The 25,802-nt window shown below is 38.1% G+C and overlaps 1 protein-coding gene across 1 annotated transcript in view; it reads right to left on the bottom strand.

The window, feature by feature from the left end:
* The window catches only part of LOC122790310 (TNF receptor-associated factor 1-like), a 661,767-nt gene that overhangs the window by 374,393 nt on the left and 261,572 nt on the right, over positions 1–25,802 (bottom strand). The gene's annotated exons all lie outside the window — the stretch shown is intronic.

Genomic DNA, 25,802 nt, shown 5'->3' with positions numbered 1-25,802 from the left:
CATGAAAGTCACCAGAGGGAATGCATGCATTGAAGAGGAAAGGATATGAGCACAGATTAAAGAAATGTTAGAACTCTTATCACTAGAGACCAAATGGGACTGGTAGACCATGATTTAGTTACTTAGTATGTTGGCTGGAAAATATGAAGTGCCTGTCCTGCACAGGATGAAAAGCGTAAGAAAAAGTAAGCATAAGCAGCAAAATGCAGAGTCATACTGCTGTCTGGGTCTGTTAAAGTACTACTACATGTAGTCATGTATTGTCCCATGAAAAGGACTTCTGGAATGGGAGAGGAACTCCATAAAGAGGGCAATGTGTAGATGAAGAAGTGGTGAAGGGAAAATAGTAAAGGAAGGAAGAATAATGCACTTCAAACATATCAAGGCTGCCGTTTGTCTTTTTCTGCCATCAAGTAGATATAATGAGCCGACTGTAATCACCCTGGCCAAGGGCAGACCCTAAGGTGGAGTTCCTCACCCAATAGTGGCACTTCCATTATGAAGACATATCAAGAAAGGAGCAATAAGAGCATCCTGCCTCAGGGCTGGGGATTGAGAACACCATCTGAGAAGAACAGTGGAAAGCATATGCGTCTTGGAGAGAAAGATAACTTTCCACCCACTTACAGTTAACTGCCCATTTTAAATTCTTCGTGAATGTGCATGTAAGGCAATGTAATGGTGAACAGAGTCAGTGCCACAAGCACCAAAAATTACAATAAGCTGTGGTCCTTGACTCATTTCTGTAAACAAGGGCAGAAAGCTACTCAGCCCTCTCACAGAACAGGAAGTCACAGAGTCATTGCTCTGGATAACATTCAAAATCATTCTAATAAAGATGCCGAAAAGACTTAACACATTTCACTTAACCAAGGAAAGTATAGTGCATAACAGTCTCCAAAAGGAATAATATATTGTTTTTTTTTTTATCTTTAATCTGCACAGAACTGGTCAAGATATTATGTTCATAATCTAGGCAAATAAAATGTTAGGAAAAGAATTTAATTTGAAAATCTGCTAACCAGCTTCTACCAGTTAATACAAAGGAAAGTTAACAGTTGCCCACAAAAATATACATAACAGGCATTTGAATAAACCATTGTTCAGTCAGTTTCTGAAGCAAGGAAACTCCTTACTGCAAATGAAACATTTTTACAATTACTTCAGTAAAACAATACAAGTTGACACACACAACAGGAATTTTACAACTTCAATAAGCTGCATTAACATGAATGTGTTAAGCATTCAGGAAACAGGTGCAGAAAAATCATTATAGGGACAGATACAGTGAGTATCTGCTCAGTTTTCTGGCTTGTCTGTCTGTATCTAAAGCATAAAGGCAAAACTTTGCAATGTCATCAAAGACTCTGATTCACACTGTCTTCCATTCTAACTGCTGTTATATGGATATCTGTCAAAGCAAATGCATTTTTAATTTTCAAATGAATAGTATTTTCAATATGAGTGTAAATATTGGTGTTTCACCAGTTTAGCTACCACTCCAGTTTGTACACTATTCTGATCAGTCTAGAGTTCAAATACTAGTTGCAGCACTTATGCTTGTGTACCAGAAAGAAGCATACTGCCTTCTATTTGGCTGATATGAGGAGTGTTGTGAAATGTGAAATTGATTGTTTTTGCAAATGTTTGCAAAATCTACAGTGTCCATAAGGTTGACACCCTGACAACAAGTGGCCATCCAAAGTAGTTTGTTGCAAAGCTTTTCCAACACAGTTTTATAGTGATTAAACCAGCCATCCAACATCTTACCCCTTTCTATATGAGAAGAGGCATTTGGAGGGTATCATATCTTTCAAGTTGTTATCAGATGACAAAATTACCCAATGTTTTTGAATGAGGTCAATAAAAGTTTACTTCTCATAACATTCCTCATGTTTATAATATTCATGTTTTAGGGAATTGTCGGTCAGAATGGGTGATTTATTTAGCTACATGCACTTGTTCTGTATTTTACATTGGACAAACGTCTCATCCTCTGTGTATCTCAGAAAATGTCAGTGAAATTAGATGTGCATGCAACTCTAGTGCTCTGTTTAGACATGTTATTAAGAATCCTATTGCTAAATTTAGTTTTATGGTTATTGACAGAATCGTGCTTAATAGGAGAGAGAAGGCAGGATGGCATCATATTTTAAATATAAAAGATAAGAGATGACTAGTTAGATTGGGGGCACTTTTTACACCTGGGCTCAATGAACATCTTTACTCACCAATGAGATGCAGTTTTTGTGTATTTAAATGATCTGGATATGATGTCAGTTATTGCACTGATGAAGGTAATTCTGTCAAAACCAGTTTGCTGACTGTTTCCATTGGATATTATGTTTTTCTCCTTGGTGGCTATAAAATTATGATAATTGTGCTGATTTTTTGTGTGCTGGCCATTTGATTGTTTCTTCTGATTCAGTTTTTTGGCTGTGCACTTGTACTTCCACGGATTTTGATGTTTAGCAAATGGTCATCACACATTGAAAGCAATGTTATTAACACAACAGGTAGCATACTTGCTTTTGATGCAGAAGGCTCTGGGTTCTACTCTCACAGCATGTATGGATTGCTGCTACTGTATTGTACTTTAACGGGGGATTCTGCAGTCCTGAGGTTTGTCCTCCTTTGGATGAGATGCCTAGTTGCTATGAACCTGTGCTGGTTTGCCATCTAGTTGCTATTGCAATATTATCAGCTTACTATTTTTTTTTATGTAACATAGACACTTTATTCTTCAAGGGCAGCAGGCACTGAGTTTGTAGATGAAACACTGAAATATAAAGTTTTCCTAGACGCAACCTCTTCATTACTTACAGATCTCTTTAATATGGAATTATTCACATGACTTTTAGTTCTGCAGTGTGTGTGCATATTATTGACTGATATTGGTGGATTTTAATAACAGAAGGTTGAGTGGCCTTTTATGATTGAAATATTCTGAAATAGGAAGTTTTGTCATTATTGGTGGTTGTTGTTGTGTCTTACGGCTTTTCCCAGTTAGGGGTCGCCACAGCGGAACTCCAGTCCGCTAATGATTGGTAGTTGATTTTTTACATACCGAGTTACCAGGCCTGACGCACAACCTTCAACAAAGGTACGCCCATTCACACGTCTCCACTCAGAAGACTCTCTAGCTGAGAATCGAACCGGACAGCGTCTTTTGTCATCATTGGTGTGTGTATATATATATATATATATATATATATATATATATATATATATATATATATATATGTTTTATTTCATTGCTTACTGGAAAAAATGTTCAAAACTACAAATTTAAAACACACTCAAGGATGATGGCACTACTCCCAGATCCTACCTCACTTCTCATCTGAGTGTAAAATCCAGGACCCCCCCTCCTCCCCATAAGCTGAGAAAGGCAATGTTTCATGAAAAAAATACTTTGTCATAGAGCTTAGTTGAAATTACTAGAATATTTGAAACTAATACAACAGAATAGTATTGGTCTGTTGCTTCAAATAAAAAGTTTTGTAATGTTTTTTTTAATTAACAAAACAAGTATAGTTTGTGGATAATTTGAACTTGTGTCCCACCAAAAAATCCTTGGTGTTATTGTGGCCCTTATGCTCATTTGAGTTTGAGAACCCTGAATAGACCAAGAAACCTTGGGCCATTTGGAAAAAGAAGTGACTGAAGAAGTGTAAAAATATAAAGAGCAAAATCTAGGGATTTTTGAAAGATATAAAAAAGAAATAGGGACATGGGAACAAAAGAGAGAGCTGATATGGTGCAATATTTATGTTAAGGTGAAGGCCAAATTAATCAATACAAAAAAGTAGTTCCAAAGATATTGGAAGAGAAATATAGGCAAAGGCAGCCAGAAATGGAAAATTTCACAATACAAAAAAAGAAGAAAACAAAGGAAGGAAAGTAGAAAAGAGGATTCGTAATGCATAAGTTATAGAAATAGAAAATGAAGTTGTGGATTACCTGCAAATTGGAGGATTTAGTGTAGAAAATGTAATTTTGATAACATTTCAACATGATAGAACGAGTCTCCAAATTAAGGAGAAACCAGTGGAGCAGGAAGCAGCTGATCCATTGCCATATGGAGATACTTTAGACACTTCAATTGAAAACCAGTAAAAATGTTCAGTTGGAGTTGCACAGCAAGGAAGGAACAGAAAATTGTGGCAGCAGCTCTGATGCAGTCAATGTTGTGGAGTTATAGGCCAGTGAGTTCTATTATAAAAGAGCAATGGATGACTCAGAATGAAGCTGAAGAGAATGTCACAAGAAGATGTTCTGGAACTTTCTGTAAAATGCCCAAAAGAAACTGAGCATGAATGCACCCTTAGTTTGGAAGAAAATGATCTAAGGGATGAGTTGCATAATTTAATAGAGATGCATAGACATATTAAGATCAAGGAAAGAAATAGATTACAAAGTCAGTAAGACCCAAAATGTTAGAAGTTTGATAAAACAAATTAACACAGTAATCAAGTCTGTTCATAGAAATTCATGCCCTATAACAGAAGTAAATAGGATACATTACTTTGCAGCTAAATTAATAACAGATAAAGTCTTGCCACAAAACACTGGGCAGTAAGGGAAAGCAATAGGAGAAATCAAATGCCATCATGGAAGTATCAAATAGAGAAAACTGTAAAGCAATTAACAGAAGTGTCACTGTTAGAAGAATACAGAAGAGGGAACAAATAATCAAAAATACTCAAAAAGATAGACAAGATAAAAGCAAAGTGCAAGATCAGAACAGACTGGGATCTGTCATACACTATTGCAAATAAAGATAGCGCAGGCAGAAAAACTTAGAAGAGATGCAAATAAATATAAAAGTACAAAGTAAGCAATTTACTGATGACCCAAAAAAGTTTTATAGGGAATTAGGAAATGAGGCAAAAGGAACAGAAACACCACCAAAAAAAAAAAAAAGACACATTTTGGAGAAATATCAGTGAAGAGCCTGTGGGGCATAACAAAGATGCTGAATGGATAGAAGTAAAAGAAAGAATAAGAAGTTCAAATGTACAGGATATGAAATGGGATGAAGTATCAGCCAGAGAAACTGAAACCAAATTAAGAAAATCTCTTAACTGGAAAACCCTAGGCCTAGATACAGTACCTAACTTCTGGCTAAAAGTATCAACATATTTTCATGAAGATTTAACCGTGCATAAGCTCAATTTTTATGCACGCGCCCAAACAGATGCCAATCTGGTTAACAACAGGAAAAATTATGCTCCTTTTAAGAGTGAACCTGCAAGATACCCTAAAGACTATAGACCAATAACTTGCCTTCTGACAATGTATCAGCTATACACTGGAACTGATGCCAACAGAGTTATAGTCATTTAGAAGAAAAATCACTCATGGTAATAAAACAAAAGAGTAACAAAAGAAAGTCATATGCAACAATGGAGAATTTTTTGCTAAAGTCATAATGGAGAATTGGGAAGAATCCAAGTATGGCACTGATAGACTACAAAAAAGCATTTGACAGCATTCCGTATTAATGGATAAACGAGTGCTGACAAATTTATAAAATACACCCTACACTAATCATTTACATTAGAGTGACCATGAAACAGTGGCAAACCACTTAGCAGTTTAGCCATGACAAATGACTAATTATTATCCTGGGGCTAAAAATTGAAGGGGGGTATTCCAGTGTGACTCTATTATTGCTCCTGCTCTTTTGTCTCGCTATTAACCCATTAAGCTGTCTAATTAACAGATTACTTCATGGCTGCAATTTGGCTCCCAGAAAACAGCAAAGTGTAAAGACTTTTCTCATATTCTTTTTGTGGAAGATTTAAAACTGTATAGCTCATCAGATGAACTAAAATCACATCCACACGTAGTCAAAATGTTATCAGATGATATAAGAATGTCATTTGGTCTTGATAAATGTGCTAAAGCAACCTTTAAAGCAGGAAACCTGCAGCACCAAGAAAATATCAGTCTGGAGCAGGAATGTGATATAAAAGAACTTGAGCATGAGGCAGTGTTAAATATTTGGGAATTAATGAAGGATCAACGACAAAACATGAACAAATGCAAATAAAGCTTAAGAATATTTTAGAAGACTAAAATTAATATTGAAAACAGCCCTAACATCTAGAAACAAAGTCTGAGCTATTAACCAATTTAGTCTTGCTGTTCTAGCTTACAGTTTTGGGAGTAATTGACTGGATCAGTTGGACATGAAAACAAGAAAACTTCTTCATACTTATCAAATGATTTATTGAAATCACTGTATACCAAGACTATATGTTCCCATACTGGAGGAGGTATTGGCCTCCTCGAAAGTGATTACATGTATAGATCTGCAATCATAAGACTGCATACATATCTGCTGACCTCACAAGACCCAAATATAGTGAAAAATTAAAAAAAAATTAGAACAACTCTGAGGACTTCCCTGCTTAGTTTAGCAGAAGCATATCAGTGTCAAGTGGGAATGGAAATGAAAACAGGAGATAAAATTCAGGCACTAACTGAATGTGCCAAAAAACAAAAGGAAGAATATGATTTGAGGATCAGATTAGAAGGTAAGAAATGTGGAAAATACATTAATGTAGTTGCAAGTACAGAAAACTCTTAGAACAACCTCACATCAATCAGGATCTAATGTAGGAATGTAGATGAAAGTTTAATATTGGTGGCCCAGGACAGTGGAATATGTTTATGTTGGTTTACCAAGTCCATTGAATATGTTGGAGAAACAGACAAAAACAGGTTTTGTATAACAGAATTTAAAACAGTCACAAATCTTGCTGGGTGTGATACACTAATGGCAGAAGGTCATAATAATGTGGCAAGACTGTTGCAGTGGGGATTGTGCAAACATTGTAACGTTGAAGTAGCTGAAAACATTGGAAACATGAGCTACAAAGCATTATAGAAAATTATGAGGTTTATATCACATGGAATCGCCCATTACCAACATTTCAAAAAAGAAATGTGAGAAAAACAGATATAGTAGTCCGTGAAAAGACAACAAAAGTAGCGTACCCAGTAAATACAGTTTCTTACTTACAGAGAGAGAGACAAAGTCATAAAATACCAAGAATTGTGGAAAGAAATTATGACAGTGTGGAAGAAGGATACCCAGAAAATTCCCATAGTAGTAGGAGCAGTAGGTCTCATAAAAAAGAATTTACAGATGTATTTAGATATGTTATCAATACGTGTAACTCTGTATGAATTGCAGAATTAGTCAGTTTTTTGCACATTGTGTGTGTTACGACGAGCACTTTTGGCTAGCACCAAAGACTGAAACAATGCTAATTTCTTGAACTTTAATCATACTTGAACTTAGGAATGGGGTCCATTCCCATCATGGTGTGAAAAACCCAAAAGACTTGGAGAAATTAAACTGGTAAACAAGTAAAACCAAAGTCACTGGATCCTGGAACGTTGAAGTAGAGTCAACAGTTCAAATGAAAGAATCAAAAATATAAAAGACAACCAGACTCTAAACATGCTAAAATTTATTCACAAAAAGCAAAGCTTTCAGAATAAGTTATATATTTAAAAGGAAAATCACAAGTAATGGTGAAGAACTGTGTCACACTAAAAAGACTTTAATCCAGTGGTTTAGCGCTTTCAGCCCAAAAATTAGGCCTTCATCAGAACAAACTGTTAAAAACGGTCCCATTTTTATAGGATAATCAGTACACTTCAAACCAATCAGATCTCAGTTTTCATTAAACTTGATGTAAAAAATGTATGTGTAGAATACATCCTAAATAATACATACATATTTAACAAACACTTAAAACTATTTACATTTGTTATAATAGGCTTTTCTTTTTAACACAGCTTTGTAATTGACACCATTGTTAAGCCCTGGTGCCCTGCATGCATCCAAAAAAAAACTGCCATTTAAGTAGATTTACAATTAAAAATGCCTGGAACATGCCACATCTTCTTCTGGGTTGCAATATTTAAATGTAAAAGCTCAAAGGCAAACAACAACACCAGAACTGATGTAACAAGACGGTTATCCTCACCGTCCCGGCTATGTTTTGAAAAGTAGCCTGCAGGCTTACTCGAATAAGGCAAAGGAGCTATTTCATCCAAAAATAATTTAATAAACTTGAAACACAATATTAAAGACCAACATCCATGTATTCATATGTTAAGCGCTTTCATCTGCTTATCGCAGATTTCCTCAGAACAGCTGATTAACACAAATTCCATTTCTTTTAAAATCCATTCCTTTTAGATTCCAAAAAGATTTTAAAAGGAATGGAATTTGTGTTAATCAGCTGTTCTGAGGAAGTATGCGATAAGCAGATGAAAGCGCTTAACATATGAGTACATGGATGTTGGTCTTTAATATTGTGTTTCGAGTTTATTAAATTATTTTTGGATGAAATATCTCCTTTGCCTTATTCGAGTAAGCCTGCACGCTACTTTTCAAAACATAGCCGGGACGGTAAGGATAACCGTCTTGTTACATCAGTTTTAAATGTAAAAGCTGTAAATATTGTAAATATATTTCAGTGGGGCCAGAATTTGATATTGTAACCCAGAAGAAGATGTGACATGTTCCAAGTATTTTTAATTGTAAATCTACCTTTGTGGCAAAATGCTTACTTTCGTCACTTGCTTAGAGAAAAACAGCTCTTGTACTCACTTTCCTCACTTATCTAGAGGAAAATAGTTTTTTTATTCAGGCATGTCCAAGGGGCTGCTTCCAGTGTTCTCTCCTGTCTATCTGACGAATCTGGGCATCTTGGGGCAATGTAGAATTTGCCTCATGTACACACACAACCCTCTCCTCCTACCACCCAACAACTACAACCTGTGAGAGATGCACTTATCTAGCCAAACTGGAGGTAAAGCTCTCTCCAATCAAGACTGAACTTGACAGTCAAGAGGAGAAGGTAAACACTTGCACCACACCACACCACACTCATCACATAGTCTCACTAAATCTATACCACCAAAATCCACACATAGAAACACAAAAACATTCGCGGAGGCTCTCAATAATAATCTGCTCAAGCAACAGCGACCTCCAAATCAGAAATGCAAGCAACCTCCACCCCTCAACACAACCCAAATGACACATAGCCCATAGATGTGCCACTCAACCACAGCCAATAAGGTAAAACAACGTACCCAACACACTAGTCATAGGCGAGACTATAGTCAGGCACACTGATGTCCCACTCACCAGGCTAAACAAGGAGAAGATTACTGTCAGCTGCCTGTCGGGTGCCAGGATCCACCACATAACCCACGCACTCAGGTCACTCCACAACAAGTAAAAATATGACTCTGTCATTGTCCATGTTGGTGTAAATGACCTGAGATGTACCTCCCTGGACTACATGAAAAGAGACATGGAAGAGCTCTCCGATCTTGTAGCCCAGACAGGTATGACCCTAGCCTTGAGTAACTTTCTGCCATCACCCAGAATGATGCCGCAGTACAAGGACAAAATGATTGACTTCAACAATTGGCTAAGCTTCTGGTGCTATTCTAAAGGTATCTAGTATCTCTCTGCCTGGATGACATGGTCGACAGACCATGATGTTTTGCCAGAGATGGCCTGTACCTGTCACCCCTGGGATTTTGGATACTGGCTAAGGTTCTTGCCGGCCCTATAGCGCCTTTTTTAGGCAAGGTTCCAATGACAAATTCACCACCGTAACAGCAACAGGCAAGCAAAAACTGAGGGTGATGCTACTCAGTGCCAGAAGTCTAAATCTCAAAATGCACTCACTCGAGGCACTCCTTAAAATGGAGAACATTGATATCTGTGCAGTGACTGAGACCTGGTTCAAGGCTCCAGAGAGCACCCCTGCACTACCAGGCTATAACTCATACCACACTGTGGTCATGTAACCTGGACTGGAACACCAAAGGCGGAGGTGTATCCATATTCATTAAGGATATCCACACCTCCAGGCTAGTTGATCAGCATAATGCAGCCGAGGTTATCCAAGTGCAACTAACTATGGGCAAAACTGCAATCCAAATTGTAACTTGCTACAGATCACCCACCATGCCCCAGGATTCCCACTCCTCTTTTCTTGATGTACTGGAAAATATTATAGTTCAACCAAACACTCTAATAATGGGCGATTTCAACTACCCCACCATTAACTGGGAAAACTACTCATGTACCAAATCCTTCGCTCAGCACTTTCTGGAATTCATAAACTCCAATGCCCTAGATCAACTTATCCACACCCCCACCAGGGGCAACAATATCCTAGATCTAGTTATTACCAATATGCGTGACCGGTGTTCCACACCTGAAGTCAGTGACTCATTCTTCTGATCTGACCATAAGCTAATTACCCTAGATATCCACATCCTGCCTCCACCCCCCATTAAGGAAACCATGGTAAAAAAAATTCTCCAAATCCAACTTCAGGCTTCTTAAGATAGAAGTGGTGAGCTTCATGACACCCATGCAGATGGACAATACAGTTATGACTTCTGAATCCTACACAGTTGCACTTTATAAGCACTTACATGAGTGCATGGATCGTGCTATCTCAAACAGAACCAAGACGCTATCCTCCAAAAAAGGGAAGCCAATCTGGTGGTCCCCTGCCATAAACAAACTGTACAACAGAAAGAAGAAACTCTTGCAAAAGAGAGTAAAATCCCATGAGTTGGAGGAGCTCCCTCGTCAGCCTCAGTAAGAAGCTGCGATCCCTGATAAAATCCTCCAAAGCTAGTTATGTAAACAAAATTGCCACTAATTCTAAAGACAACCACAAAGCATTCTATAGCTATGTCAAGAATCTGAATGGCAACACTCAGATCTGCTCTGAGTTACAGCACAATGGCACTAAATATACAGACTCAACTGATATTGCCAACATCCTGGCAGATAGGTTCAGTGCTAACTTTACCCCCCTCTCACCCCCTAAAGAGCCCATCTCTATACCGGAAGAATGCAAAGTTCCTATAATCACAGCTGCACAGGTAAAAACCACACTCTCCAAAGCCAAGAACACAGCATCCATGGGACCAGACAACATCCCAGGCTGCGTTCTACACGAACTACAGAACTAACTGGCACCCCACCTAAGTACCATGTTTAGTCATAGCCTCACCTCAGGCTTTGTGCCTGCTGAATGGCGCACAGCAATAGTTATCCCACTCCACAAGGGGGGAGCCACCACAGACCCCGGGAACTACCGCCCCAATAGCCTGATGAGCCTGGTCTGCAAGGCCATGGAACGTATCATCATGGAACTTATAAACAAAGACACTGGTAATCTCCAAACTCTGAATCCCACCCAGTTCAGGTTTGTAAAAGGCAGATCATGTCTCCTAAACCTGATAGACTTCTTTGAAGCAGTCACTAAAGCTGTAGACAAGGGTAAGGTGGTTCACACAGCCTATCTAGATCTTGCCAAGGCTTTTGACACCATCCCCCACTCTGGAATTATAGATAAACTCACTAAACTAGGTATAAATCCCTATGTCACAAGATGGGTTGCCAACTGGCTCACTGACAGAACCCACACTGTGAAAGTAGCAGACTCCAAATCCGACTTCAGACCAGTGACAAGTGGTGTACCACAGGGTTCAGTCCTGGGTCCTCTCCTATTTGGTATCTACTTCTCTGAAGTACAGGCTAACACAGAAGGTCTCTGGCTAATGAAGTTCGCAGATGACTGCAAACTAGGAATCATAATCAAAACTCCTAACGATGTGGACATCCTACAAAAGGGCCTCACTGAGACAGATGCCTGGTGTCAAAGCCATGACCTCAAGCTCAATGCCAAAAAGTGCATTGTCATCCCCTTTGGTAAAAACTCTCTACCCATGAACTACAACATAGGCGGTAGTGTACTTAACACCGAAAGTGTGATAAGAGACTTTGGGACACAGGTGAACAGTAGTCTCTCCTTTGATAATCACATCGCCACAGTAGTCAGGAAATCCTTCTACGTGGCACACCTCATCACAAAAGGTTTCTCATCCAGAAAAAAAAGAGGTCATTGTTCTCCTCTACTCATCACTCATTAGACCCATTATAGAGTACAATGCCCCTTTTGGTGTGTACCTCACAAGACATCTACAACAACTGGAAAGGCTGCAGAAATACCTCACAAAGAGGATTACCAGTCTCAAACAGATGCCCTACGCAGACCATCTCAAAAAACTCCAGCTTTACTCCATCGCATATCGCCTACTCAGAGGTGATCTCTGCCTAACATACAAAGCTATGTCAAACCCAGAGCTGTTGGACATGCTCCACTTAAAGAAATCCCAATCCCACCGAGCTACACGCTCTAGGGACCTAAACCTTGTCACCACAATAAACAGAACATGCCGGAGGGATAGATTCCTGTCCCAGAGACTTCCCATACTCTGGAATAAACTACCTATCTATATCAAACAAAGCTCCTCATTAGCAGTCTTCAAGAAAAATCTTGATGATTGGATGGGAAATAGGAAATTCACCCCAGGGATCATCTCTGTGGCTCTGCTCGACAGTGGCACAGGAAAAAAAAATTTCTTGGGTGTCAAAAGCCAGGGTACCTTTTTGGCTGGGCTTGTATAGGCCCCAGGGCCGATAGCCTAGTACATACCTATGAACCTATTTTTCATTTTACATTGGGAAGACCAATAGGCAACTTAAAAACAGGATGTATTAACATTATTATGCCATTAGAAAGAAGAATTTGGACAATGCTCTTTACAAGCATACTTTAAATTGTGTGGGTAAAAATGGTAGTGTCAAGTTTCTTTTCACAGTTATAGATCATGTTCCAGTGGATTTTAATGGATACAGAGATGGGGAACTAGATTTTAGGGAGTTTAAATGGCAGGTTCTTTTGGATGCATGCAGGGCACCAGGGCTTAACAATGGTGTCAATTACAAAGCTGTGTTAAAAAGAAAAGCCTATTATAACAAATGTAAATAGTTTGATGTTTGTTAAATATGTATGTATTATTTAGGATGTATTTTACACATATATGTTTTACATCAAGTTTAATGCAAACTGAGATCCGATTGGTTTGAAGTGTACTGATTATCTTATAAAAATGGGACCATTTTTTAACAGTTTGTTCTGATGAAGGCCTAATTTTGGGGCTGAAAGCACTAAACGAGTGGATTAAAGTATTTTTTGTGTGACACAGTGCTTCACCATTACTTGTGGATTTCCTTTTAATTTTACTAAAGTTACACAAGGTGTGAGACGAGTCTGCAGTTTTTTCTTGAAGTTATGTATTTAAATTACTGTTAATAAATGTATTTTTCCTGTGTATTTTGCTAAAAAGAAACTTGTAGATTTCCCAGCCTAGTTCAACATTTAGAAAGTTAAGTTTCTGACCCACATTGCCTACTGTGAAAGACAAAAAAATCACAGCTAGTATTAATTTCTTTTATCATTGCCTCATGAGTGGTGGCAGAGCCTTAAACAATAAAAAAAAAATCATCAACAAAATGGCGATAAAACACTATATTAGAACAACTATCAATGGTGGGGGAAATTTCTTTCTCCACCATCCTAAAACTAATCCAGCAAAAGCTAGAGCCACAGTAACCCCCATGGCTACATCTTTCAATTGTTTATATTTGTTATTAAATAAAAAATAATTATTTTCTAATAAAAGCTCCAACAAGGCAATATATAGCCTTACTGTATATGATGTGTATTTATTTAAAAAACTAAAAATTCAACCCCTTCATTTTGAGATATAGTCATAAACAATATCAACCATAAACATGTAATATTCATTATTATCATACTTAAATTTACAGGAAAATAGTCTGATAAAGTTCAAAATGTCCCAGGAATCACTGACATAAGAGGAAAGCTTTTGTAACAAAGGATTAAAAACAGATTCTAAAAATAAAGAAATACCTACTATAACACTTCCTGAGGCAGATACAATAGGTCTAAATGGGGGACTGATTGGATTCTTATGTTTTTTGGATATTCCAAACAACACGCTGACTTTAGGATTGTCAACATGTAAAAAAAATCATACAGTTCAATATTCAAATCACCATTCATAAGGTAGTTGTATAAACAATGATGTATATATTTATAACTCTTTAAGACACTTCCATATGTAACCTCTAAGTATTTGTTATTTAACATTTCTTCCATAACTCTATTATACTCAGTGACATTCATAACGACAGCCCTCCCCCTTTATCTGCCTTCATAAAACTTAAACTGCTTTCATTCTTGAGTTCCATTAATCCCCTCCTGTCTTACATATCCAAATTAAAATATCTTTTAGTGGTTTTAGAATTTAAAATAGACCTAATATCCTTCTCACAAAAGCATTCAAAAGCTTTAATTGTAGGTTGCAAGACAGGATTAAATGTGGAAAGTTTAGAAATAGTCTCTTTGACTGTCACATCCTGCATTATATATTTTAAAAGGTTTAGAAACTTTTTGACAGTCACATCCTGCATTATATATTTTAAATTTAATTTTTGAGTAAACACTTTTAAGTCTATCAAAGTTCTAGTAAGACTGGCCCCTCAACTGGGTAAAAAACCTAAAACCAGTTGTAAAATTTTATAATGCAAAACAGATGAGTCAAAATCAGATAAATTATAAACACTGATACCAGAACTCACTGCTTTAGGCATATGGTCCTTCACTTGTGAAGACTACACCCATGACCCTGTTTCGAATGAATTATGTCCCTCACCCCTTTGTAGTGTTTTGGCGACTTTACCATATTAAAATTACTTTAACCAAACTGACCTGGATGAGGAGAATGTAAAGGTAATTCTGAAACCTCCATATTAACTCCGTCGTCTGTCTGTATATCATCCTGTAGCTTCATGTTGCCTTCTGATACTCCCTGTTTAGTACTGCTTCCTTCACTTCCTGTCTCTTTTTAAACCAATCTTAAAAGGCCAGTAACCTCTGAACCAGTAGACTCACCAGTGGACTTAGTTTTTCTAATATGAATATTAAAGTTAACATGAAATCTATTTTGTGTATCAGATGATCCCTTATTCAATTTATAATCAAAAGAATAAGCTAACCCAGATTCATAAGCTGCCTTATCTCGAATAACTTTCTTAAACTTGCGCTGCACAATAGATTTCTCGTAATTGTCTACGGCAATAAAAATATTGTCTTGATCAGGGTTTAAGCCCATATAACTTTGAAGTTGTTCCTTAATCTTTTTGCTTAATTATCAATGCTGTTAGAAAGTTTAAAGTATCTCAGATCCTTAGGTACAACATTCAGTGAAATACAATATTCAAAGTGCTTGTTTGCTGTGACAACAGCTTGATGCTTTTTCAGTCTCTTTTCTTGGTCAGCCAAGAGTTAAAAAATTATTTTTGTCTTCCTGTTGATCCAGAGAATTAATAGTTTCTTTAAAAAGATTGTGTGATGCATTTAAAACTAAAGCCACATCCTTAAAAAAATGATTCAGCATTAAGGGGAACTTTATCAACAGCAGCTGTTCTAGTCCTAATCTACACTTCAGCTGCAGTTGGATCAGCTAGCGGCTTCTTTGCTGGTATACTATAAGAAAGCTTCTTAGGGTTGTGAGTGATTTCTTTACCTCACTAAGTACCCCAACTAAATATTTTATCATACCTTCTTGACTGTGTGGAACTGTATATATAGATAAGTCCAAAAGTTCATCTGGTGCACAAGCTATAGGGACGTCAAAAGTACAACCAAACGAACCAAACTGACAAAATCCCTTGGAACCAGGACAAACCACCAAAAAAACTAAAAAAATCAGTGGCAGCACAAAGACGAACTAAATGGAAGTGTTCTTTAGTGTAGTACAAAGTTTAATCAATGCTTTCGTCAACAGACTTCTTCAGAAAACAAAATACATTTAAAAAAACTCCATTTTATATATAATTTAAAAAAAATACTATTTGAATACCAATTAAGCAATAATTAAATAAACCAACCAATCATGGACTTAAAATCATGAGAACCATTAAATAGTCAACTTCCTACCTATTAAAAACACTTAATGTTAATGACATCATTTAGACCGGGGGGGGGGGCTAACTTAATTTGCCATTCTGTCTCTTTTCTTTCTATTCTGTTTTTAAGGTTGCCACCTCTCTTATCCTGGCAGATGCATTCCAGTATAGTAAAAGTAATTTTTTATAACCACCCCATTTAACTGATTGTCTAACAGGCACACTCTCCCAGGGCTCAACCTCCCTCTGTTCATTAACATGAAAACTCTAAATGGTTTGCCGCTCAAACTTATGTAGTTTAGGCAGCTCAACTTACACTAATGGTTTGAGGATGTGGAAAGTGCCCTGACGATTTGGAAGCTGGCAGGCTGTTATAATCATCCATCCTCAACCCCTTTTCCCATTTTGCATATGGGGTCCTTGATAGGATGTAACTCATATAGCTAAGGCAGCTACCACAGCAGTGATCATTTGAACATCATCTGTTATGGTAAATTTACGTATACAGCTGTACTTTACAGGAAGCAGCTCACTGACAATTCTGAGTCTGTCATCTGCACTGACTGGGGCAGGGATATTTTGTCAATTTACCAAGCAATGTGAAGGGCTTCAGTTGGGATCTGATGCATAAGTGGAAGTCTACATGCACTACTGGTCTTGACACTCCTTTCCCTTTGGCAGCACCCATGTTAAGGCATCAGGAGGGAGGACATGGGGACCAAACTCCATAATTTCTGCAGTTATGACAGATGCTCTGTCAACTAGGTCCCAGCACCACCAGTGGCTGAAAGTCAGTGGGTGGGAAAAAAAACTTGTCTGGTCAGTTGGTAGAAGAAGGGCAGATACTTAGCACCAATTTAGGCATCAAAATGATCAAGAATAAACACAATTATGAAATATTTTCTCACTGCTGTGAATCTGCCAGTCTTGATGCATACCTTGGTCTTCCATCCTGATCACTGAAGAGACCTCTGCCTATGACTTCCTAGGGGGGGATAACTCTGAGTTACATCTACCAAACATGGAAGTGCACCTTTTTTCTGAGTGTTCATTTTTTTATATCATTACACTAGTGCTCTGTGGCTTATACTAACTGATATTCCTGGACAGGATTACTATCATGGTTTATATAAAGCCCTAAATGAGCACAGCCCATGGTAAGTGAGAATTATTATGTGCATAGACTTCTTTTCATCATTTAATTTCCTTCAGCAAAGGACAACAAGCAGTTAACAGGGTCAAAATAAAAGCATCTAGTGCCTTGCATTTCAGCATATACTCCATCCTTCTGGAATTCTCTACTTAAACTAATGCAAAGCTGTGATATACCATTAGAATTTTAATGCTACCTTTAGGACTTGTTTACCATTTCTCTAGAACAAATAATGGCTTACTGCATGTTGGCAGAGCTACTAGAACAATATGGTAACATATTGGTCTAACTATAACAAAAAAAAATCATGATTTGAAAATTGTTTATGAAAACAACTGGAGAATATATGGAATTAAGGAGGAAATACTAAACAGATTTGTGGATTTTATGATGCCATCAGGATGGAAAGAAGCACAACTACCATTTGACAGCAAATTATAAAGGGCATGTTTAGCACAGCTATCAAATTTAAAAGAAAAAATGCAAGATGAAAGCCAGCAATTATAAAATTCCGTTATTGTAGTATGAAAAAGAAAGTTAAGAGAATTAAAAGGCAGATTAGAGGTCTGGCTAAAACAACAAGCCTGAAACTTATGGAACAAAGTTTTAAAAAAGGCACTTGCAAGTAAAGAGAACTTTGTCCAAATCAGCAAAGAAATATACATAGCATTACATTAAACTGGATAAAAGCTTGCAGTATTAAAGCTGTTACAAGAGACTTAAAGAGACGTGGAACTTCAAAAATCAAACGTAGTAAATATGAAATTGAATTTATACTAAAATAATTTGATAGAAATGTCTTCTTATATGTAATTAAGTTATTATATGGGCATGAAAAAATAGTAGCATCTATTTTGTTTTGGGGCATATGTTTTGTGCAGTACTGAAGTACAGTCTAGAAAGAGGTATTAGATTTTGATGCATCATCCCTGTTCTGTAATGAAGTATGTTAAGACAGACCGATGTGTTGTTTGTAGATCTGATGTTGTCATTTTCATTCGTTACTCAACAAATGGGTTAGGATCCAGCTCGTGGAACACTGAAACTCTTGAGCTCCTCCCATACCTATAATGCATTAGTCCCCTAATATACCTCAGATTTCATTTGCCACCTTCGCGTATGAATGTGGTCACTGCAAGCTCTCAAGTAGTAGTGTTTGTGAGTATATTTTTCTCTATTAGCTTATCAATCAATTTCTTTAAAAACTTTCTACCTATGCATCTTCCCTTGTCTTCTGCATGATAGTTGGCAATCTTTCTTTTCTTTTTTCATACTTTTGGTACATTCTTGAATTACCATCATTGGTAATTCTTCCTTTTTTTCCCTAATTTTCTCCCCTCATTAAAAAAAATCCTTTTTATTTTTCCCTATAGATTACACTGTAGCTGAAAAACCTTCTGGTTTCAAAAAAATGTATAGCCTGCAGCCATAAAATTCCACACTCTGATGCACACTCTAAGTGTACATGTTGTTCAGGCCAGGTACACTTAGAGTCTGCTTGTGACATATGCAAAGCTTTCAAACTTAGGGCTTTAGTTAATGGAAGGAATATTGAGAGGGTTACTTCTGTCTAAAAATTCTGAAGCAGCATCTGGGGCTCATACCCCTAAAAAAAAAAAATGAGAAAAAAGAGGCTGAAAAGCATCACCCAGGTCCTACATCCTCCTTCACTCTGGGCTCAGAACTGCCTCATAAGATTTCGTAACTTTCCGATCTGACCCCTTCAAAGCCAAAGGCAAAAGTTTTGGATCCAAAGGCAAAATCGGATAGGTTACCATGGATCAGATCTCCTGCATTCTTGGATTTGGTGTCCTCTTGTCTCCCTTTCTTGACAGGTCTTCCAAACATCACCATTCTGGGGCTTCATCTGTAGCATCTTCCTCTTTTTCCTCCAGAAGTCTGAAAACAGCTAATGTGGACAGGATGATAAAGTTTCTCTTGACACAAATTCAAATGGGGGCTCTCCTGGCTCCAGCCCCACTAGGTCCAGAGACATTCATTAGTACTACCCCACCAATACTGTCTCCTTCTCCAATCAACCTTTGGTTTCAGAGCAGTTGGATCTGAGGATCCTGGAGCCATTTAAATCATATTTGAAGATCATGGTATCTTCTACTTTTGTGGCATCTCCAAGAGGACCAGCTTTGAGCACATCAGAGCTATTTGACTCTAGAAGCCATAGAATTAGCACTGTATCCAGGCTGTTGGAGTCAACTCAGAGGTTGTCGGAACTGTCTCTGCCCCTCCGAGCCTCAGAGTTGGACAGCTTGGCTCCAACTACCTCTAGTGGTTTGCCTTTGGGTTGAAGGAAGCTCATGGTCCAGAAGCATGTCTTCTCAGAGCCATCAATTTCTTTCTCTCCGAAGCATTCAGCTTACAAGGTGGTAGAGAGAGCTTTCTCTTCTCCAAGGGAAAGTATGTTTCCACTCTTCTTGGCTCCTACTTCCCAGACCCAGTTGTCTTTGCATCTTGAGCCTCAACTTCCTGCATCACAGTGGCAGCCAGTCCAGAAAAGTCATTAGGATACCCAGCAGGGTATATTGATATCTTCCGATAGTTATCTAGAACATCACACTGAAGAAGTCCTTAGGAAGAGAAAGTGCAAGAAGGAAGCACCTAGAAGAAGTACCCTACACTCCCCTGAAGAGTCTGTCACAGGGGTTACCAACATTGATGAGGAGTAAGAGTCCCTAAGATCACCACTTGATGATGTCTCCTTTGGAGACATTCCAGAAATTCTCAAGCAGAGAGGTTACTGTTCTATCCATAACCCTTTCCATGAGGAGTTGGTATTCCCAGAGGCTTTTGGAGCTGGCAAACCTACCTCGTGGGTGACTCCACCTGCTGATGACCACATTGATTTGATCTCTTGATAGGCATGGAAGAAGCCTAATTCCATTGAGCCTATCCCCAGTAGGCCAGACAGGATCCTGGCACTACCTAAGGACAGGAAATTCTGGAGAAGGGACATCCAGTTGATGCCATGGTCATAGCAGCAGCCACAAAAAAAAATGGAATTTGCAGAATAAGGTTCCACGGTCTATCCCTAATAGGGGGTCTAGGGCATTGGATGGATTCAGTAAGCATGTGTATGCTTCAGTGACCTTTTTTACTTCGGCCACTGAAATATTTGGCACACTTCACTAGATTACAGAGGGATTTGATTAAAGAACTTACCAAATCCCCCTCTGGAACAATTACTTCTGAGGCAGAGAGCTTGAGTTCCTCACAGTTGGCTACCCTGCAATCTATTTCAAACTCGTCCATGAGGCTCATCTCCCATACAGCTGAAGGTACCTTAAGGGCAGTGGGTTCAGGAATTTTCATTAGGAGGCTTGCTTGGACGCACCTATGTGATTTTGCAGAGACCTTCAAGTTTTGCTTCCTTTGACAGAAGTTCTTTATTTGGCTCCAGAGTTAAAGACACACTATCCAGGTGTGAGCAGGAAGGTAAAACCCTGTCTACTGTAGACATACGTTTTTCAACCCCTCAAAAGACCTTTTCTAAGAATCAAAGAGGTGGTCAATAAATGTGGTTCAGAAAGTCCTAGGTTTCTTTCAAGATCCACATGGAGATAGTTCCTCCAGGGACAGAGGGGGGAACTCTAATGGGAGACACCATCCACACAGCAGAGGTGGTCTTCTAAATGAAGGACCAAGAGTTACCTCCTCTGACAAATCCTATCAGCACTCCTGAAAAGAGTCCCAATTTTCCACCAGTGGAAGCAGTTGGAGATCATTTATCCTTACACCAGAGAGCCTGGCTAGCAATTACAAAAGATTCATGGGTGCAGAAGATAATTTCCAGATGTTATATAATACCCTTTTCCTTACCCACCCCCCTTAACATTAAACAAAATCTCCAACATTCCATTCATTCGGAGGGAAACAGAGGCACTGGAACTAAACAAGTTGCTAAAAAAATAGTTACCCAAGAAGTCCCCCCAGACCACAGAGAGTCCTGAACTTGCTCAAGATTCTTTTTAGTGTCAGAGAAAACAGGGGGACTGGAGACCAGTTTTGGGGCTCAGCAATCTGAACAAGTTGTTTTATTTATGAAGTTCTGGATGGTCACAGTTCAGTCCATTCTGCCTTTTCTGCACAAGGAAGACTGGATGTTCTCAATAGATCTTTAGGATGCGTACTATCGTATAAAATGTACAGATGATCCAGAAGATACCTACACTTCTGGTTGGGGTCAGTCATTACCAATTCAAAGCTCTGCCCTTCGGTTTCACCACAGCCCCCAAGGTATTCAGCAAATGCATAGCAGTAGTAGCAGCTCATTTGAGACGGCCGGGATTCTGGGTATACTTCGCAACTGTACAGATTTTTGCAGAATGTCCAGATTTTTGCCTCATATTTTTGGTCCATTTTTCATAAAATTGTGTTTTTCTGGCAAATTAGTGGCATATCATTAAAGACTGAAGTTAGGAAATAGACATTTGAGTTTTAGATTTCATATCCTTGCTACTGCAAAATCTGTTATTCTATCAACTAAGTTTGTAAAAGTAATATTTAAAAATTGTCACTACTTTTGGGCCTTTGTCCCACTTTTATTTATTGTCCTGTCCAAATCTGTTGCTTTAAGAGGTTGAGAGGTATGAGTCATGGTGTTTCCTTACTTGGACAACTAGCTCATAACCACTCTGACCAGGCATTATATGATCAAAGCATGAGATTATTTACTCCAGTTATGCTCCCACCTGGGAATGTCCATCAACTACAAGAAAGCTCAACTCAAACTGACTCAAATATTGGAGTTCATTGGAGCCTTGTTCAACACAGTAACCTTGACAGCCTCCCTTCTCTTACCAAGAGTCCAAACCATACGATTCCAGGTAAAAAAAGATCATTCAAAGTTCTTCTCTTTCAACTCAATTTGATCCTTCAAGCATTGGGGTTAATGTCTGCTGCGATAGTTTTGGTTTCACTAGCAAAGTATCACATGATAATTCTTCAGTGCACCCCAAGTGACTCACTGATCCATTCTTCACAAATGTTTATCCACCCAAGTCAAGATAACTCAGACTTGCAAGAGCTACCTCCTATGGTGGATTTACTATGATCAGATAATGCAAGGACATCCCTTCATTCTCCCTCAGCCCAAGGGCATAGTCACCACGGACACTTGCCAAATAGGGTGGGAGGGGCATTTCTTTGGAAAGACAGTCCAAGGCACATGGTCCCCCAAAGAGGTTTACATGCATATAAATGTACTGACAATGAGAGCTGTCCTCCTAGCAGTGCAGGCGTTTCCAGACTGTCTTCCCTCTGGAGCTATTGTGATTCAGATGGACACTGTCATTGGTCTGGTAAATCAACAAACAAGGAGGAACCAAATCTTACTCCCTATGCCAAGAAGTTATGAGAGTGTGGCAACAGGTGAGCTAATTCAATTGGTTTCTAATAGCAATGCACATTCCGGGGAAATCCAACGTGATAGCAGACACGTTAAGCAGGTCCATTCTAATGCCTACACATGAAAGTTGCAGAAAAGGGGCCAACTTTGCTGCAACCTCTTTGCCTCACATCACAACAACAAGTGCAGCAGGTTCTTTGCCCCGATTCCCCCACTGGGGGACTTGCCGAGAGATGCTCTTCTCCATGATTGTCCCCCTGGTCTCCTCTATACCTACCCCCTAATACCTCTAATCCCCAGATTTCTTAAGAAAACATTTTGATTGAATAGCACAGCTATATTAATTACCCCTTATTGGCCTCATCAGATTTGTTTTCTATTTCTTTGGTATGATCTACTTCATCCACCTTGGGTCCTAGCTCCAACTTTAGACCTTCTGTCCCACCCAACATATATGATATGCCTGGATGTTTGAGGCCTAAAGTTGACCACATTGTTTCCCCAGTTCTGCTGATAGTTAGTCAGCCCCGCCTCTCCTCCTCTGTCCACCCCATCCTTTTGTTTTCCTGTAAAGCTTCCACTAGAAAAACTTACAAAACTAAATGGAAAAGATTTGTCTTTTGGGTACAGCAAAATTACATTGATCCCTTTTCTGAAGCAGTACCTAAAGTTCTTGAATTTTTAGCTACTGTTTTTATGTGGGTGCTAGTTCTTCATCTGTTAAAGTACAGCTAGCTGCCATTTCTAACTTTCACATAGGAATAAATGTCTCATCTTTAGCCTCTTCCAAACTTTGTAAGGGGAAGCTTTGTTCTTAGGCTCCCTTTTAAGGATCCCACTCCACCGTGGGATTTAAATATGTTTTTTTAGTCAGTGACTCAATCACCATTTGACCCATCAGCTAAGTGTGATTTAAAATTGTTTACCTGGAAAATGCTCTTTTTAGTGACTGTTACTTCCACTAGAAGACTTTCAGAAATTCAAGCCTTATCTTCTAAGCCTCCTTATTTGGATTTTCATAAGGACAGGGTATCTTTATGAACCAACCCACCTTTTCTTCCTAAGTTGGTGTCAGAATTCAATATCAACTGTCAATCTTGCAGTTTTCTTTCCAAATTTCTCAAACAAAGAAAAGTATATGTTGCACTTGTTGGATGTCCATAAACAGCTGTGTTTTTATCTGCACAGGGCAAAAGATTTCAGGAAATCAGATTAATTATTTGTCTTATTTTTGGGTTCAAAATTGGGCAAATCAGTTACTAAAGTGACTTTAGCCAAATGGTTAACTGACTGCATTTCTTTTGTTTACCAAACATTGGGTTTGTCCTTACCAAAACCACCCAAAGCTTATTCTACCAGGTCTATGGCAACTTCTTTGGTATTTTATTCCAAATCTTCCTTGGATGGTATTTGTGCAGCTGCAACTTGGGCTAATCTCCATACCTTTATTGCTCATTACAAATTGGAAATGGTTTCTAGGGTAAGAGTCGCCTTTAGCTCAGTGGTGCTCAGCAATATCCTTCCTTAGAGTCTTCCCATGATTTAGGTAGCTGGGTACTCTGTCCCATTTTTTGAGGAACGAATGAAAATTACATCATCAGATAAAAAAAAGTTATGTGCTCACCATAATGTTCCATCTGTGTTGTCCATTTTCATTCTTCTTCAACAACCCCCTACCAAATTTGACTTTTGGAAGGCTAGAAGATGCTGAAGGAACCAGCGCTCCTTTATTTGAGCTCCAGATACTGTTCTCTCTTCATTCCTTTATGTTATACAGGTTGTAGAAGCAGTAAACAAGATCTGAGGTATGTTAAGGGACTGATGCATAATGGGTAAGGAAGAAGCTCAAGAGTTTGTATTCCATGAGCTGGAAAAGTGGCTGAGTTGGATTTAAGGGCTGGATCTGAACCCATTTGTTGAGGAAGAAAGAAAATGGACAACACAGATAGAACATTATGGTGAGTACTTAACTTTTTTTCATATACCACCAAAGCAAAGATGAGAACATTTTCAAAGCCAAATCCTTATTTATTATATATTATCATCTCCAAGTCGCACAAAAATCACAGTATATATGAGCTGGTGATAGGGTGCAGTGTCAGAATCAATCATTTTGATCAAGTGGTGCTGAGCAGTTGAGTGACATATTGACTACAGTCACTGACTCTGTGTGTATCTATACCTGTTTGACTATGTCTAGCTAACTATATATATTCATCAACAGCCATCAGCTTTGTCTAGCTAGCTATATATATTCATCAACAACCATTTACTTATCACAAAATATTTCTCTTTTACACAAAAAATTAAGAAAAAAAATTGACTACAACAATCAGCGGAGTAACAAAGCTATCTGTAAAATGTAATTTAGTTTAAAAAAAAACAGCAAGTATGATGCACCCAAGCAGAAAAACAAACCCCAAGAGGTTAACAGTGTATTATGTATTACATATAAAATATGTTCAAATAAAACTTACCACTGCTGTTAAATGCAAATATTTAGAACTATCAAACTGGAAGTACCAACCCATAACTACTTCCTTAATTATAATAGCGTCTACTTCCTATGGTATACTATACAAAAGCATGACCAAAACATCTCAATGGGTGTGTGTGTGGGGGGGGGCTTCATTGCCATACCCATCTACGTTGTATATGCAATCTCTATGAGCATATGATAGTAACCAAACTGTGACACTAACTTAAACAGTGTTGTCAATTAAATAAAAGTTGACTATAGCTGAAATTGGCACAATTGAAAATAATAAAAATGTTCAATGAATATTAGTCAAACTAGTTTTAGGGTAAACTGATATGTATGGGTTTATTTGTGTGTGTGTGTGTGTGTGTGTGTGTGTAGATACAGATGTATATAAACACTGGTTACTGAAGGCATTATGTGTACAATGATATCATAGTACAGTAGAGATCAGCAAATTTGCCTTTTTCCCCAATGTAGTGCAGTCTTGAAGTTGGTACATAGTATTAGCAGGGAGTGTACATAGAACATTTTTTGTTTTTGTGTGTTTCAGAGCATCGATCATATGGTGTCAATATGAGGTTTGACAGTCTGAACCTAGATATATATATATATATATATGTGTGTGTGTGTATGTAAAAAAAAGGATATCTAATTAGATGTTCATATGTCAATTTGAGGTATCTATAAGTACTGAATGCATAATCATGAAAAGTGAAGATGTCAATGCATTTTTAATTTAAGTGAACTAAAAGCTCTCTATATTACAGTAATTTATTATACAGGAAAGTAATAAACAGTGATAAACACACATCATATCGTTATTTTTGCAGGGTAATATGTGCCCCCAACCTCTGAAAACTAAATGCACTGACTCTGAGTTTACACTACATTGGAG

This window comes from Protopterus annectens, chromosome 16.part0 (assembly GCF_019279795.1).
Source record: "Protopterus annectens isolate FY-2018-M chromosome 16.part0, PAN1.0, whole genome shotgun sequence".
NCBI classification, from domain to species: Eukaryota; Metazoa; Chordata; order Ceratodontiformes; family Protopteridae; genus Protopterus; species Protopterus annectens.
This window is presented reverse-complemented; position numbering and strand designations above follow the sequence as displayed.